Source organism: Alligator sinensis, unplaced genomic scaffold, assembly GCF_000455745.1.
Source record: "Alligator sinensis unplaced genomic scaffold, ASM45574v1 scaffold400_1, whole genome shotgun sequence".
In the NCBI taxonomy this organism is placed as follows: Eukaryota; Metazoa; Chordata; order Crocodylia; family Alligatoridae; genus Alligator; species Alligator sinensis.
This window is the reverse complement of record NW_005841897.1, coordinates 3,184,359-3,201,627: the sequence shown is the minus strand read 5'-3', so window position 1 is coordinate 3,201,627 and position 17,269 is coordinate 3,184,359. Positions and strand designations below refer to the sequence as shown.

General features: G+C 46.2%; 1 long non-coding RNA gene across 2 annotated transcripts; it reads left to right on the top strand.

The window, feature by feature from the left end:
* The first annotated feature begins 458 nt into the window (after positions 1 to 458).
* LOC112549342 lies at positions 459 to 17,038 on the top strand. 2 transcript variants are annotated; one of them, XR_003092748.1, is made up of 5 exons: positions 459 to 659; positions 8,653 to 8,774; positions 14,516 to 14,633; positions 14,734 to 14,893; positions 16,896 to 17,038. It is a non-coding gene; the product is annotated as an uncharacterized LOC112549342 (long non-coding RNA). The 2 variants fall into 2 exon arrangements; XR_003092747.1 differs by having other exon boundaries at positions 8,653 to 8,778.
* Positions 17,039 to 17,269: the final 231 nt, after the last annotated feature.

Here is a 17,269-nt window from a genome sequence, read left to right as displayed (position 1 = left end):
CTGAATCAAAAGCTGGAAGCCAGCCAGCCAGACTCAGCTGCCAGTAATCTGACTCCACCAGCCTACGTCAGAGGGCAGATACCAGTGGCAGGCTAAAATTTACGTACAGCAGTATCAGCATACAGGACTGAGTCCTGATTCATAACTTTTATGACTCAGACGGAGTGTGTGACCACAGCGAGTACAGCAAGCCTTTGCACACGGTTTCACCCCAGAGTCTAAAGCTATCCAGACAGTGGCTTCAATGTGGAATTTCATGCCATTGCCCATAAAGCACAGGGATAGCAGCAGCAGTATGAGGTTTGCTGGCATTGTAACTAAGGAAAACATAAGAAGTGGGGGTTGGCTTATACTCTTGATGGAGCATCAGTTCCAACATTGATTCCCTCACTCCCAGGAGATATTTATAGCCCTCATGAGGTTGATAAGGCAGAAATTAATATTGGTGGCATCAGCAACACACTTAATCTGATTTCACTCCTTGAGCATCAGCATAGGACACTGATAAACTTGCTCTGCAGTGGAAAGGGAAAGATTTACTCAGTTTGTGGTGCAAAAGGAAAAGTCTGGATGAAGATTTTATCAATTATGTGGGGAGATGAGTGCTAATGCAGGATGCTGTGCTAGCTGTGCTGAAGACTACATGCCTTAACATGCAGGTAGGATCCCAGAGGAATTTTCACCAATATCTATAGGATTTAGACACTAACTATTTTAGATGCTTTTGAAAAATACACCAGTGCCTACCTGCACCCTTAGTCACTTAAATAGCTTTGGAAGTCTAGCTGACAGCTCCATGGTGGAAATGGTGCCAGTTTCCCAATGCTGCTGCATCAATTTCCATTTCCATTGCCTCGAGCAGCAGTCTCAACTGGGGATCTGAGGCCTGCTGGGGGGCCATGCGCAGGTTGCAGGGGGTCTCCCCGGCCCAGCACAGCATATGGAGGAGCTACCTTGGCCCCCCAGGGCCGAGATGAGACCTTAGGAAGGGGTAAGGGTGGGCTCGCCCCACTGCCTCCATCTTGTGGGTAGCACTGCAGGCGGGCAGGCAAGACTCTCTGCTGCTGCTGCTCAGGTGAGTGGGGCCCCGCGGCTCCCCACTGCCAAGCTCCACTCACTGCACCAGGGCTGTGTGGGCAGGGCTGGGGAGCTGAGCAATTGTTGTTGCACCAGTGGGCCATAGAGGTTTTATAGCTTGCTGCAGGGGTGGGGAAGGGGGACAGAGGCTCAAGAAGAAAAAGCTCTAGGGACACTAGAGCAGAGGAAGTAGCTCACTTAACTTTCTGTGTGTGTAAACCGCTAGCACCTATATTGTAATTGCCAACCACAGTGCCCAAGCATCCCAGGAACAGTGGTGACTTAGAGGTGTGGGCACTGTTTCCTTTGAAATGCTGAGACAGCCAAGTCCCTCCATATACTTCTATGAAGGGCCGTCAGATGACGCAGCGACCTGGAGCATTCCCAGCTGGAGCGCTGGTGTTAGTTTTGTAGAGATGAAAATCAACTTACCACTTACCAGGCCATCCAGTCCTCATGTAACTTAAAAGGTCTACCTGGGTATGTCTGCACCAGGGGTGGACAAAATGGTGGATCTGGCTGGCGGTCACACTCCATTTCCCAGAAGCCCCTGCTCACATCGCTGCAGCCAGTTTCCATGGAGACCCCAGCAGCGGCAGGGCCATGACAACGTGGGGTCAGGTTTTTCATGGAGACCAGCCCCAGCAGCACTGGCAGGGTGTGGGGAGTTGCTCTGGGACTGGGGCTGGGATCTTACAGCGGTGACACTGTGGTCCAGAGCTGGGGCAGAGCTGCGATTTGCTGCCTGCATGATCCTGCCTGGGGTGTATGGGCAGTCTGCCTTAGCTCTGGACCATGCTGTCACCACTGCAAAATCCCTGCCCCAGAGCAGCCCAGCCACATGTCCTGCCAGTGCTGCTGCAGCTGATCTCCATGGAAACCCTGGACCCATGCTGTCATGGCCCTGCCACTTCTGGGGTATCCATGGAAACCAGCTGCAGTGACATGGGCAGGGGCTACTGGGAAATGGAGTCAGCCACGGACCCGATCCAGCTCATGGGCTGGACTTTTCTCACCCCGGTCTACACCGCGGCAGCAGAGCGCTTAGTCATGCTACTGGAGAAGTCTTTGTGACTAGGTTTGCAGGTGAAGAAGGGAAGAAGTCAGTGAGATTGCCCAGAGGTGTAAGGGTCAATGCTAGGGCATACCGTTGGTGGGTCAGGCCTCTAGTGACCACTCCAAACACTCTCTGGAGGCAATAGAAATAACCAAGTCAACTTCAATGGGCATTAATGCAGGTTTTTTGTTTGTAAGCTATTTAGGGTATAGAAAAATGTTTCAATTGACCTATATAGTATTGCACACTTTTCTAATGGTGAGGAAATAATAAACTGTCCCATCTTAATAATGTATGATACTAAAATATCCAATACATCCAGCTCCACTCCAACTCCCACCAAAGCCACTGGTAATTTTTCTGTCAACTTCCATAGGACTTGGATTGCACCTCCAAGGCAAAAGTTATACTGCTTTAACTACACTGGTATAGTTAAAGTGATATGTCCCCACTTATATGAACGACGCTGCACTGGTTCCAAGCTTCTTACACCTCTAGGCTATGGACAAACATTACACATAAACCGGTTTAAGTGATCAGAAACTGGTTTAAACCTGTAACAGAACAGATGTTCAGTGCACATAAACCACTTTGAAAATGGCTGAAACCAGTTTGAGATAAACTTGGTTGAACGTAGTATCAGACTTAACTGATTTGGCTCAAACCAGTTTATGCAATGTCTGTCCCAGACCCCTTGTTTGTTTCAGTTAAATCAGAGTCCCCCAGCATCCCAGCATGTTCTCTGGGCTGGTTGGGGCTCTCTGCTCCACAGCAGGGCTGGCCCCTTCCCTCTGCTCCCTGGCTGCAGCTCAGCAGAGACTTTCAGGCTGCTTTCCTCACCTCCCACTCCCTGCTAAACAGGAATTCCTTCCTCCCCTCAGCCTTGCTGAGAGGTATCTATGTATTAGCTAGCAGACCACATGCTGGCTCCAGTCCGTGCTGTGACAAAGGCAGAATCAACAGGTAGCTGGTAATTAGGGCTGTGCGAAACGACACCATTCCATTTCACCTTGAGTTTTGAGGTTTGGACAGAACAGTGTTTTGTATGGAATTTCATTTCAATTCAAAACAGCTGTTCCATTTTGCTTCATCGAAACAGGAAGGCTGTTTTGACTCTGTTTCGATGTTTTGCTAGATCGGCCAGGGATGGGCTGGATCTTGCGCTGGGGATGGGAAGTCAGCCGAGCTGGACTGACTTCCCATCCCCAGCGCTATAGTCGAAACATTTCAACTTTCAAAACGTTTTGACTAGCCTCGTTTTGTTTCGAGGCTGTTTTGACAACCTTTGTTTCATTTTGATTTTGCTGTTTCGACCTCAAAATGAGTCAAAACAATGTCGAAATGAAACGGCTGGCGAAATTTCACACAGCCCTACTGGTCATGTCCCTCTGTTGTTTTCTAAATGGGGTGATAAAACACTAGGGCCATGCAAAACAGCACCGTTTCATTTCCACTTCTGTTTCGCCATTTCAAAGGAACGGTGTTTCGTTTAGTTTCATTTCAAAGCACTGCTCTGTTTCGTTTCATCTAAATTGTTTTGCTGTGTTGCGATGTTTCGCTCATAGGCTATAATGGGGAATCATGAAAATGCCTATAATTTTGTCATTTCATGCCTGATACAGATGAAAATTGCAGGGGTGGTATCCCTTTCAGAGGGCATGAAGCATGCCAAGCTTCAAAGAGATAGGTAGAGGGGTTTCTGGGAAACTGCACCTCAAACTGCTAAAAGCAAAACTCGTGTCACTTGCTGGCAGTGGCAGCCTCCTGTCATCCCGTGTGCTAATCAGAATGTCCTTCTGGGGCCTGGCCATGCCCCCCCTCAGTTCAGTATTGTGGAAACGAAGGGAGGGCTGCTCTAGTGCCCCCCGGCTTCTAGCCTGAGTCACTATAGGCATGTGCCTGCATTTCTGAAATGAAAAGGGAATGTCTACTCACCTCCAAATTGGTTCAAGCTATGCAGGTTAGATTAACCAGCAAAGATTGAATCACTTCAGGCTCAGGCTTTTTGAATGTCTGTCCCTAGCCCAGGAAGAGCACACACCAACTGCTGAAACTTCCTTAGCCTGACGAAGGGTTTTTGAACCCAAAAGCTTGCTTAATAAATATTCTCCAACTATTTGGGTTGGTCTAATAAAAGATATCAAATTCACCCAAGGAACCTTGTCTGCCTATGTCCCTAGCCCTACAGCTTATTCTCATACAAGGGAGGAAAAGGCCTCTTTATGCTGGTATAACAACATTCAGATTAGAAATTGCACCTATGTACCTATTTCAGTAAAAATAAAATAAATAAAATATAATTCCTAATTGAAACAGTTATGCCATGATAAAAGGCGGTGTAGATTTGATTTTGGCTAGCAGCCTTCATCTAAGGATCTCCTTAGAAAACACTTTAGAAATGTACATCTAATTGCTATTCACAAGCCTCTGGAAATAAATGCACGTAGACTGGAATCAGCACAAAGCTTTCTGCAAATTCCAGTCCTGTGTCCAAGGCAATCTCTTTCCTTGTCATATGTGCTCTTTCTCTTTCCTTTTTTTTCATCATCATGGGGAAGTACCAAGCTGTGCTCCATGAGAATCCTGTGTTTTGGAGATTATTTAACTAAAGAAAGAAAGATGTACAAAAAATATAACACACTTGCAGATGCAACAACCTGAAGGGAAAGCATCCTATGTAGGGAAATGTTCACTGGATTTTGATTTTTTTTTTTACCTTACAGACTCAAATGTGTGTAATGCTCATGAAAAGTGCTAGGCAGAGAACATAGGAAAGTGGATGTGTCCTTCATTCACAGATCTGGTTCAGCATGGGCAGCCTCTGTACAAGTTTGTCCAGACTGATGACACTAACATGCCTCATCTTGGACCTGGAGAGTGCATAGGATAAACTCTGCACATATAATAATGTTAAGTATGATGCCATGTAATAAAATCCTCTGTTGCAATCTGACCTCCTTGTTGGGGAGGTCAGAACACATTATGTGGATAAAAATACCTTCTGAGATCTAGAAGACATAACTGGCATAACTTCACTGAAATCACTGTAGAGATTTTGGCTCCATCCCTCTAGGGGTGGGTGGGAGGATATAATTGATTTCTATAGTTCCTGGTATTTCTTGTAGCTGTCAGCAGTTGTTCTTATTATCTTCACAATGTTAGCTATTAGCTTCAATATGACTGCTAAATATTTCTAATAAGTCAATGAATAGTTGTTATGTTGCAGTCACTTTTGGTCATAACCAACTTGGATCACATTTAAACCAGCATCCAGATCTAAACCAGTGTTTTTTTGTTTTTGTTTTTTAAAGCATAATCGCTACCGTCATCCAGCCCTTTTCTGTTAGATACAGCCAATTTGTGCAGGAATGTGTTGATTTCAATCTGTCTACCATCTGTCTGTTCCTCTGTTATCATACACTCTTAAATAAGTATGGATGGCAATAATGGGCCCCTGCCATTAAATTAAGATTTGGTTCCAGATCCAAACTCTCCCAGTGTTTATGGCTCTTTGGATCTACCAAAACTAAGATACAAAGTCCTACCTCATTTTGTTTGCTTATTTTGTTCCTTCAAAAGATGGTCTACTGCTGTAAAACAGCAGATCATTCTTGGAAGAATCTTCAAAATTCTGGTTAAGATTAAGATGAAATAAGATGTTTGCTTCTTTTTTGCGGGGGTGAGGGGCAAAAAATGACAAACTGAAATAAACCAGAAAAATATTCTTGGGAGTGCACTGAAATATTGTTTAAGTATGAAATAGGAAGCTTTGCTTTTCAGTAGTCTCCCATTTACAGATTCCAATGCTGTCTTCACATCAACCTGTTAATGTGTACTACTAAACCATGGTAGGGCTTTTTGTGAGATAGTAATTCCTGTTAGCTAAGGGCAGATATACCCTTGAGACTCCTGTGTTTGGCAAATGATCTACAACAACTGTTCAGTGAGCTGTGATTTCACACTGCATTGTTATCCTTGATGAAGCTATTTTCACCTGACCTCACTGAGGCCACAGGGCACTGTGATGTGCTGAGATAAACAGGGTCCTGTGCAAACACCATAGGATGCATCACTCCACTGCTGTAGGCATCCTGGCATTTCATTACCCTACACATGTGAGATACTCGTGGAAGGCAATGGAATGATGGGGATCAGGGGTGCAGGGTATGCACACTCCTGCAGTCTGTCCTTACTTTGGAAAATGGTACTTTAAGGTGTGTCCAAAAGACAAAAAATGATTTTTTTCAAACAGGCAAAGTGGAAAGATGTGCCATGCCGCTATTTGTTAAGATGGAGCACTCAGAGTGGACACAGAAGTGGAGAGGAACCACTACCCATCTGCATAGTATTGAGAGACCTACATTGCCCCGCAATCTTCGTGCCAAAGCAGAACACTCTTTGGCTTAAGATCTCTTTTTTAACATGGACCGGCGGGAAGTGCTCTGCAAGATGCATACACTTCTGCAGTGCCCCTCCGATACATTGCTTTAAAGTATCTTTCTATTTAAAAACTGTGTGTCTATTATGTAGAGTTGTAGGGGGAAAAGGGGGAGGGGTAAATTATATGAGGATGAAGAAATACAAAAGCTTAACATCAACAGAAACAATGAAACTGTCATTGACTGAAAGGAAGAAAAGTACAGGATTCCTGTGGATGGTGACAGGGCCAGCCCACAATTTTTGGGCACCCCTGCAAGATATAGTTTTGGGGTTCTCTGATCCATTGAAAAATCAAAATTGCAGTTAATTGCAGTATAAACTCATGGAAATAAACTAATCGGGGCTGGGCTGCACTGCTGGGGGCGTGGGGTGGGGGCAGCATGCGCTGGGGACACCTGGGATCCCTCCTCGGGGACCCAGAGCAGAGCTGGGAACTCCTCCCTTGCTTGGCTGGGAAGGGGCTCCCTGCCTGCATTGAGCCCTTTAAACATGGCGCAGGCAGCGGGGGGCAAGCGGGGCACGGTCCCTTGGCTGCAGGGCCCCCTGAGGCCTCAGGTTCTGCAGGATAGGACAGGCTGGCCCTGGACGTTGACCTGGATTAAGGGAACACTGTTGATGGAGGACTAACATTACTGCATATTTTATGGGATTAGATGCATCTTTAAATGTTAAATCTGTTATCTGTTATTTGATAAATTGGATTTATTAATAAATACAATTTTAAAAAGAGATTTTTTTTTTAAAAGACAGTATTTGTGTAGCACAACTTGGCCAATTTACCTCCTCATACTTCATGCTGATTAAGAGCTGAGGTCATTAATAAAACCACAAGTCAGATGAGTGATTTTAGTGCTTTTTCATTTCTATACTTTTTGCTGTAATAAAAACCAACACATTTTTTTCAAACCACCTCCTTGTCAACCGGCCAGTTGGCTAAGGAGGGGCTTGGCTGGCACAAAGGGGACTACTGAGCAGGAGAGAGAAAACAATGAATCCTGTGGCTGGTGGCCAAGAGGTGAGACCCAGAAAGCTTCAGTGGTGGCTGTACATTTGCATGGGGGTTAAAAGCCCTGGAGACAGAGACAAGTCCACCATCCTGGTACTACTGCCCACACAGTAACCTGAACTAAACTATTTAAATCCCACAGAGTTGTATTATGATGCAACGTCCAATACAGACTGGAACCGGCTCCTTCCACGATGTGGGTCTCATCCTTTGATCTTAAAGGACCCTCTACATGCAGTTCAGGAGCTCATATGGTCCCAGAATTGCATCTGCCTCTGGATTCACTGGTTTGAAAAAGATCAGTCTCCTTCTAATCTCTATCCTGATCAGCACTGGCAGTCCATAAAAAGCAGCTGTTCAGAAGAGGGATCTCTCGCAAACATATGGTATGGTTCCTCATAGCAGCTGCAGACCCCATCAGCTCTCCCAGCGATCCTATTAGTGTCCTCCACACTTTCACAGGCCTCAATAGGGCACTGGCTGGGGTTCAAATAACCCCTTTGTGCACTGTGGTGACTAGACTTTGGGTGGGCCATCACATGATCCTCTCCCCTGAAGGAGAGGGAAGCTCCAGACCTCTGTGCAGAATCTCACTGAAACACAGATTATGTGATGTCCCAACAAACTGGAATTCGAAAAAAACAACAGAAGACCAGCATTTAAAGGTGGCATCCATTCAGGATGACCTTGGAGCAGTTAGAGGGTAAACAGGTAAGGTAGCAGGCAAAACACTAAGGGATTTGCCCTAGAAGAACTTCACAGCTGCACAGGAGTTGCAGGTAAACTCATTTTGCATCTCAGTAAACCTACTTCTAAAGACATGTTGAAATGCCAGATAATTTGCAGCAACAACAACAACAAAAATCAAATTTGTGGATGCAAGTCCCTTTAACGTGATGTAACTCAAGCTGACCCATAGCAGCAGACAAGCCCTAGGGATAAATGTACCATAGGAACCACATCATGCATATGATCAGATTTAGCAGGACAAAAGATGCTCAAGGGTCTTTTTACATTTGGCTTGAAAAGGCTAAAAATAGCCACCTAAATCACATTCCTTTTCTTCTTGCAGAAGGAGCAGCCATCTCCTCAGCCTGGTTCCTATTCATCTGCACTTTTACATGCAAAGTAGGGACTTGGATTCCAAGGGCCAGTAATGATCTTCAGAGCCTGGCAGCTGCAAATGGAACAGCTGTAGGTACGCTTTTCTTTTTTTTTTAAAAACAGGTTATTAACTGACTCCATGAAAAGAAAAAAAAACCCAGCACAGACTGAAAGCTGGCATGCTGCAGCCTAGAGCCAGATAACAAGGATTTTAAAAAGAAAAAGATAAAGAAAGAGAGCACAGTGTCCTAAGCTGATTATTTATAACAGTTTCTCCAAAGCTAAATATAGAAAACATCCTCCCCCATCTAGCTCCCTTGCCAGAGATCAGATAGCAAACGGAAGGAGATAGTGAGAAATTGCATTTTTTCTCTCAAACTCTTAGTGGCAGAGGCAGAAAATTGCTGCTTTTATGCTGTCTGGATTAGTTGTACTTAAAGGCACATTTTCAGACCTGCGATACCTGACCAGCTGTTGGGGAAAGCACAAACAATAGTAGCGTGGATTGCACTAATGATATAGGTCAGGTCACAGACAGAGGGTCTCAGAGGCAACAACTGACGGGAACTGGTGTCGAAACTGTGCAAAGCAGCACCATAACAAGGTATCTGAGCTAGCTCCACAACTGGAAGCAGGGGAGCTACTGTAGTGAGGCCCTGCACTTCAGGGATGCAACTACTGGGGTCAGTGCCTTGACTGCAGCAGTAGGAGTGACTTTTAAACCAGTTTTGGCTATATTGAAAGTAGTTTATGTGCACTAATCTTCTGTTGTGTTACAGATTTGAACCAGTTTCTGATCACTTATACTATTTTATGTGTAACTTCTGTCCCTATACTGCTGGTTTCTGAGCTCCTGTGTGCAGTTACTTGGGTACACTTTGCACCATTTAAGCTCCAGTATGAGCCAGCTTGCCCATGGCTATCTTTACACAGCGTTGCCACTGTGCTACACAGATACTCCCTACTTGTCTTCCTCCAACATGACTTGAGTGCACTGTCTTGCTCCTGCCTGGAGCCAAGATGGAAGTCATCCAAAAAAGCTCCATTTCCCTTTCTCCATGTTATACAATCAAAACTGCTTGGATAGACAAGGGATGTTCTCATTAAAAACACTGAGCACGGAAATCCTTTGGAGCAGGAAAACACTGGGTGTCCTTTGTAAGTCACCTCTCCAAGGACACAAGAGGAAGAGGGGCACTGACAGGGCTTTCCTAGCCCCAAGCCATCTGAGGTTAGAGGCAAGGAAAAGAAACAAAAAGCTCTCTTCTGCAGGTAGCAGGCAAGACAAAGCCACCTACTTGATAGCAAGCAACTAAATCTTGAGTTAAGAACCAGCCTAAGATACAGCTTAGATAACTGAAGTAACACTGCCTGCCTTAGGCAAGAGCACCCAGCCCAACCCCCAAAGACAACTCGCAGGGAATTTATTTTGGGTTGCAGCAAATAAGAAACCAACAATAACCCCATCAGAGACAACGGGCAGGCAGAGAATTCATGCTACCTGTCAGATTGATGGGGAAATAATTTCATCCTTCTCTGGGCACCTGACACACAGCTGGGCCCTGCATCCAGGATATTAGTTTAACACGGACCTGTCTGGCAGTAAGGCCGTCCTGTAATTCAAGCTCCTTTCGCTTATGAAAATGAATTGTGCTGGTACAGAAGAGGCAAAGCAGCATCTCTTTATCTGCTGGGAGAGCAGGGAGGGGGGAGGCTGCTATTGAAACCATCTGCTTTTATCTCACTTTGGTTTGCAGCTGCTTGCAAAGGGATGCAAACATCCCTGGCAGAGTGGTTGGTTTTGTGCTGGGACCCGGAAAATTCAAATAAAGCATATGCTGGGAAGAAGCGTAGCCATGTCCAGATGGGGCTCCAAGAGGGCTGAGCAGCACAGCCGAGTGAAGCAGCCAATTATCCTGCCTGCAGCAGAGGGCAGATGCTGCTGTTGGCTTCCTGTTTTAGGAAGCTGCCCAGTCAGAGCAGGGCAGCATCTTGCCAACAGTCCTGTGGAACAAAGTGGCTCACCATTCACAAAGTTTACTCTTGAAAAAGCTATGGGCCAGTTGCAGATCTACAGAAAACCTCCAACTCCTCAGTGCAGCCTTCCACAGATTGACTTTACTCTGCCAAGCCTCAAGTCCGAGTCAAGCCTTAAACAAGGCTGCTCTCCATCATGCCTTCAGGGCTTGGTTCTTGCACGTGGGGATAGAAAGTAATGCCTCTGGCTCAGAGAAGTTTGCCTTTCAAAACAACTCTGTCCTCTTGGCCATGTGCTGCCAGCTGGGGTGAGCAGGATAGCTCTGACTTAAGTATTTAAGCTGTAAATACAGAGAATCATTCCAAGTCATGGGCCTTGCTGCTAGAAAATCTGCTGCTCCAGTAAGGAAGAGCTGTTCCTTGTTAATGGTCCTTGATTGCTCCATCCCATCTTCTGGGACGTCTGTTCGTTGTATGTCAAACCTCTGTTACAGGAATCCACAGGGTGAGCTATAGGAATAAATTATATTCCCCAAACAAAATAGAATATCTAATTTTACATAGATATACCCCCAAACTGCACAGGACTCTCAGGGCACTGGACAGGTCTAGGGGCTAGGATTCAACCTTTCCTTTTCAGATTGCCAGTTCAAACCCAACCCAGGAAAGTAGTAACAGTGAAGGACCATCTTTTGGACATTTGCAGAATTAGTTGATAGATGCCACCAGCATAGACCAGTATTTTCAAAAGCAGCTTGTAATTTGAGGAACCTGCATTTTTTGAAGGTCCAACTGGAGATGCCTACAGTGCAGAGCACCCATGCAATTCTCATTTTAAGGCACTGGAACACGTTTGCGTGTGTATGGAAATCTGGCTCCTACAGGCGTCTAACAATAGGTATCTAAAAACAGGACCACCCAAAATTGAGGCCACTGGTGAAAATATCTGCCCAGCTCTAGAGAGACAGGTGGTAGTTACATGTTGCAGAAGCTGCAGAGGGCACAGGAAGGTGCAGTCAACACAGAGCATGCAAAACTGAGCTGTGCATTTCCAGGACTAGGAGGGTTTGTCTGCACTGTCTGTGAAAGTGTGATTGTGGCACAAGTAGGCAGGCCCAAGCAAGGTTTAATCCCAATGACACAGGTAATGCTAGCAGTGAAGTAAGTAGCATCCACGTGGACTTCAGCATGGGGTGCACTACCTTGTTGGGGTTAGGGAGAGGAAAAAGAAGCTTCTTGGAGGCCTGTGCAGCACTTTGGTGACGTCCTCTCAAAGCCCTTTGCAAAGGTAACTGCCAGGAGTTACAGTTAGCTCTCCTGGGTTCCACAGAGGATGCCCAAAGCAGGTGGCAATGGATGTGGATTAGAGAGAAAAAGTATGTAAGATTGGCTAAAGAACCTGAACACAAACTACATCTTTTTGGAGCTGGTGTATCACTTTCTGCATAGCTAGTGGGATGAGGACTTGACACCAGTCTGGTTTGCTTTGCCAGGGGTTTTCAACCTTTTTTAGTCTAAGTACCCCCAGCGGCCGGATACCGAGCAGTGGGGGGAGCTCACTGGGCTGGTGTGTGGCAGCAGCGACTGCCACGTGCGAGCTTCCCCATCCCACAGAGGGGCGCCACTGCTCTCGCCACTCCGGCCCTGCTCCTGGGAGGCGGCAGCAGCGTTCCATCCCCGCCCACCCACACATACTCCCTAAGACTGGTCCAAGTACCCCCAGGGGTATGCATACCTCTGGGTGACAACCCCTGTGCTATGCGATTAGTAAAAAAGCAGGGCAGTTCCTACTGGGAAGGGGTGGAGGAAAGCCCAAAGGAGCAAGTCACTTGGCTCCAGCAGCAGCATGTGGTGATACACTCCCTGAAATGTGCTAGAGGAAGCATTCATAAAGCATCTGGGCCTGGACAGGCTGATGAAAGCCTGAAGTGGCTCATTCCTGGCAGGCACACAAGTGCACTTTCTAATGAAATTTATAGCATTCTAATGGAATTTAGGTCACTTAGAAGCATTCGGTTTATTCCAGGCAGCTTTTAAAATATTTAAGAAATTGCTGTCAAGTTAAGCCTGATGGCATCTCACTGGAATGCCCAGCTCGCAAGCTCAGCAGATTGCAGAGCCTGAGTTTAAAAGAAAACCAACAAAACATTAAACCTTTTCTGTCCTTTGCACCTAGCACCTCACTCAGGCAAATACAACTGGCCTCCTTCTATTAGCTCAAATGAAGCCAGTATTTGGACCCCATGATCTGTAAGGTCCCTTCCAGCCCCTAGCATCTGTGAAAGACTTTCCTGGGGCAGCCGGCTTTCTTCACGCCGCAAAAAAGACTTTCATTTGGGACCAGAGACATGAGAGAGTCTCACTAATGTGCTGAGGTTGCACTGCATGCTTGGAGAACTATAACCCGTGGAGTTTGTTACAGCATCTTGGTTTTGTTGCTGAAAGACAATACTGCTACACAAGCCCTGGAATCTGAAAGCAGCTCTCAAGGGAGTTGCTAAAAGCACCCTCTGAGTGGAAGTTGATCCTTAATTAAAGGTTAAACTATATTGCAGTGATACTGTGGAACAGAGGTTGACTGTCTAGGCCTCTAGGGCACAGGCAAGAGACTGTGTTGCAAGCAGAGGTCAAAAAGTGTGTTTCGATTCCCAAGACTATAGCCCCCTTTACTGGCCTCTTCACCTGTCTGCTGAATGGCCTTTGTGTTGTTTTGGGACTAAGCAGACTTTCCTGAAAGCTCTGAAACTTTCTGCTGCGTATGCAGCCAAGGATTCATTCCATCTGTGTCTTGGGGGTATAAGTCCCTGCAGTGGGTTGGAGCTGATCCGTAGCCTAGATTTCACTGGACTGCAGATGTGTGCATTTTATTTGGCTACACATTTTTAAGGCAAAGTAAGTGCTGTCAATCCTGGTTACTGGGAGGAAAAGTCTTTTTAATTTTATTGAAGCCAATGCAAAGACAGCTGGAAGCACAGAACTCTGCTGCTGGTTGGTTACAGGCATAGCTAGGTTGGTCAGAGAACAAAAGCAGCTCTAAAGCAAAGTGGATTCATCTGTGGTTTACAGAGGCCCCAGTTCTTGCTGCTGATGCTCATCAGGTGCTGATCCCTTTTGACCTGCCCTTCTCTCTCCTCCAAGGTGCCCCACTGCTGTTTGATCTTGATCTTAGTATGCATGGAATTTGTGTAACCAATGCACTGGGGAGGGGGAGAGCAACTGTCCCTTCAGTTTCTGCTAGCACAGAGTGAGATGGGCCCTGAACTTTGTTCCTCCTGCAAGTTGGGGCCAGTCCTGCCTCATCCCATAATTTTCATCATTATAAAAGATACTGGAGCACTGGACCAGTCTGAAACATGTGTCTTAAGATTTAGCTAAAGGCCCATTTCTGTAGTCCCATGGACAAGTACGTGTGTGTCAGCCCCATGCTTTTGCATGCATACAAGATCTCTATGATAGCACATATGTATAAGATGGTTGTGGATGTGTGTATACATGTGACTTCCATGGCCATGTGTGTGTGCAGGTCTGCAGGTACACTCATTTCTCAAAGCTGAAGGGCCGATCATCTCAGAATCTTATTTTTTAAAGCTCTGACACACCAGACCTTCGCCAGGGGAATGCTCCTTGCAACTATAATTATGATACCCAGAGAGCAGTTGGTTCTCTCTAGGGTGATTAATCATTATGTGGGTGAGCAGGAGGAGAGTATGTTGGTAACACTAGAGGCAGTGAAAAATCACTCCCCTCAACTGATGGTGAAATCTCACCTAGGAAGTCCCAAGAGACTGCCTCAGCACATTTTTTAACAACTTTCCTAAGCACAAAGCCTGACCCAAATTCCTTTGTTTCACCAGATACATTAGCTCAGCACCTAGATGCAGTGACACATCTCTGGCCACCCAGGCTGCTGCTCATTGTTAGCATCACCAGTGGCAGAGGAGGCTACAGAAAGACTCCTGTTTATTGGTAGAGGTAATAGGTGGAGGCAAATGGGGGAATGTAACAGAAAACTTTGAGGGGTTTGTGTGAAGGTATCTTTGATACCCATCTTCAGAGCTGTTCTCTCCCTTAGGAGACCCCAGGAAGGACCTATGTGTACCTCCTACTGCCCTGCCTACAGGGCATTCCTCCCCACTCCCTCTCAGGCACTAAGACTATACAGCGATCAGGAGATGCAAGTACAACCTGAGGAGGACACATCTGAACTCACTCCAGCAGCAGCAGCCCATCAGGTAACCTGAGTACCAGACACACGAAGCCCAAGCCTCTGAGTCCTCACTACTGAAGTCACACCTCATGGTTGTACCCATGGATGGTGCTCTTTGGCAAAGCCTTTTGGAGAGCAACTGGTCTGGAACTGAAATCAGATCAGTTTACAGCTGAGATGGGTGGGGCAGGATTGTGCTCAGCCACGCCAGGCTAAGCTGGTCATTTCTCTATTTGAAAAATAGAAATGGTTTGTCTGGATCAGAGGCAGGGACTGGTTATTCCCAAAGTTTCTGAGCAACTTAGCTAATGTCCTGGAGCTGGAGCAAAATCTAGCCTGGTGTCAGTAGGATCAATTCTAGCATCTTCATGATTTTGTCTCCAGTGAATTTATTCAAGACTTTGCTGCCTCTCAGGTACTGTCACTCCGTCTTCTTGCCACTGTGAGAGCACCCAACTTAAGTTACTGCAGGCATAACTGATTGGGAGGTGAATAGCATTGCTGGGAAAAGCACTGCGGCTCACTAAAAAGTAGGGCGGGAAGGCTGGAGCACAAGTCAGCAAAAAGCTGAACCCCTTTTCCCTGGCTCCAGAACTGGGACTGGGAGCTTTTTGCTTCAGCAAATTAATGGAGAAAATCTCAAACATGGAAGATTCACATTCAAATCTAGGAAAGGCAATTTGCTTGTCACAGTCAGGCCAACAGGCTTCCCACATGACAACAGCTCTTTAAACAGAGATGGGCAGAGGGAGGGAAAGCTGACACCAAGCAGCTGTTTTGCTGTATACTTTACTTAACAGTCAGGGCCACAGCCTAAATCCCCATGCTCTCCATTCCTGTGCAAATCAGAGGAGTAGGTATATATTTCCTCTTCCTCCAATTCAAAGTTCAAAAGTTTGCATAACATGGCAAAGGATTTTCACAATCACTGATATGCAACCGGATTCCAGCCTCAGCTCTCTTAAGGGTCAAAATCTGCCCTGCTTAGTCACACAGCCCAGCTTTGATGGCTGACTCCATAAATGCTCTGGCTGTTGGGGCTGTACAAGGAGTAGGGAGCTTCTCCCCTTGAGGGTGGTACAATCTGTCTGTTAGGCCTAACCCCTCAGCTGTAAGGTGCCAATGCTTTGCACACCCAGTCATGGTTCAGGGTTTCAGTGTGCTAAACACGATAGACGAAAAGACCGTCACCATCTTGCTGAGCTTTCCATCTAAGTTTGAAAGATGAAGAGGGAGCAAAAGGAAATAGTGTGACAACACTAGTCAGTATGATAAAAAGTGCCCACAAGCTGCCTGACCATTGTGAAAAGTTTTGGAGGCATCCCTGCAGAGAAATGCTTGGAGGAAGACAGTAAGAGTGTCTTGCAGACACTGATGGTAGCACCTACCATGCACAAGGGGGAGGGTGGGGGCATTGGAAGATTGCAGAAGGTGCTTCAAATTGAGGAAAACAACAAATCATTTCAGTTGCTCCTTTATCCGAGCTCCCTTGCTCATTGTTTGGCCAGCACACACCCTTCATCTCTCAGTCCTACCAGAAGCAGGCACCGCCTAACTGTTCAACCCCACCTACAGATGCTGGGCAGCTTAATCCAGCTTTATTTTTGGCAGGCTTGCCCTGATAATTTGAGGTGATGCTATGCTAAGATATGTAAGAGGCAAGAAATCTTCTGGGTGTTGTCTTTTATTGGACCAACCGTATGGCTGGTATAGGTATAAGCAAGTGTTTGGGTATTAGAGAACCCTTTCTCAGACCTCGATAGTTTGACACATTTGTCACAGGTGAGGCAACACCATGGGCCAGGTTTTCAAATGCATCTACCTCTTCCCAGACTTGAATGATTAACATAGAACTTGAACACATCAATCCCCATTTCACGTACAGAGGATGCAAGAGCTCCTCCATTGGGCTAAGACCTGGAAACCAACTCTGTGTTTCTGTGAACAACTCTTTGCGAGGCTCAGGACTGAGGGTAATGGAGGCTATCTTAAACCTTCTTTCCATCATCGTTTCTTTGCTTTGACAGAACCAGACTGAGAGAGACTCACCCGTGACCAGTTGAGCTTCATTACTTCCCAGAAGACAATGAACATCCATTAGAAACCCGGTCTTCCTTTCAGTCAGCAGGACCTCTGGGAAGTCAGCACACCAAGAGGAATGAACAGTCTCCTGGCATTAATAGAATAAAAGGACTTATTTCACTCATATCCTCTAGGAAATCACTGAGAACCTTTTTCCCCTTTGCCCTCCCCTATATTGTGGCTACAAGTCCCTCACGGCAGTAGCCTCACACTACAAGAACCTCATGCCCCAGGATCCAACCCCCTGCCAACAACCCACACAGGGACATGGTCTTATGTGCTACAGCCTTGTCTAACAGAGCTGTGTCTTTTAGTTGAA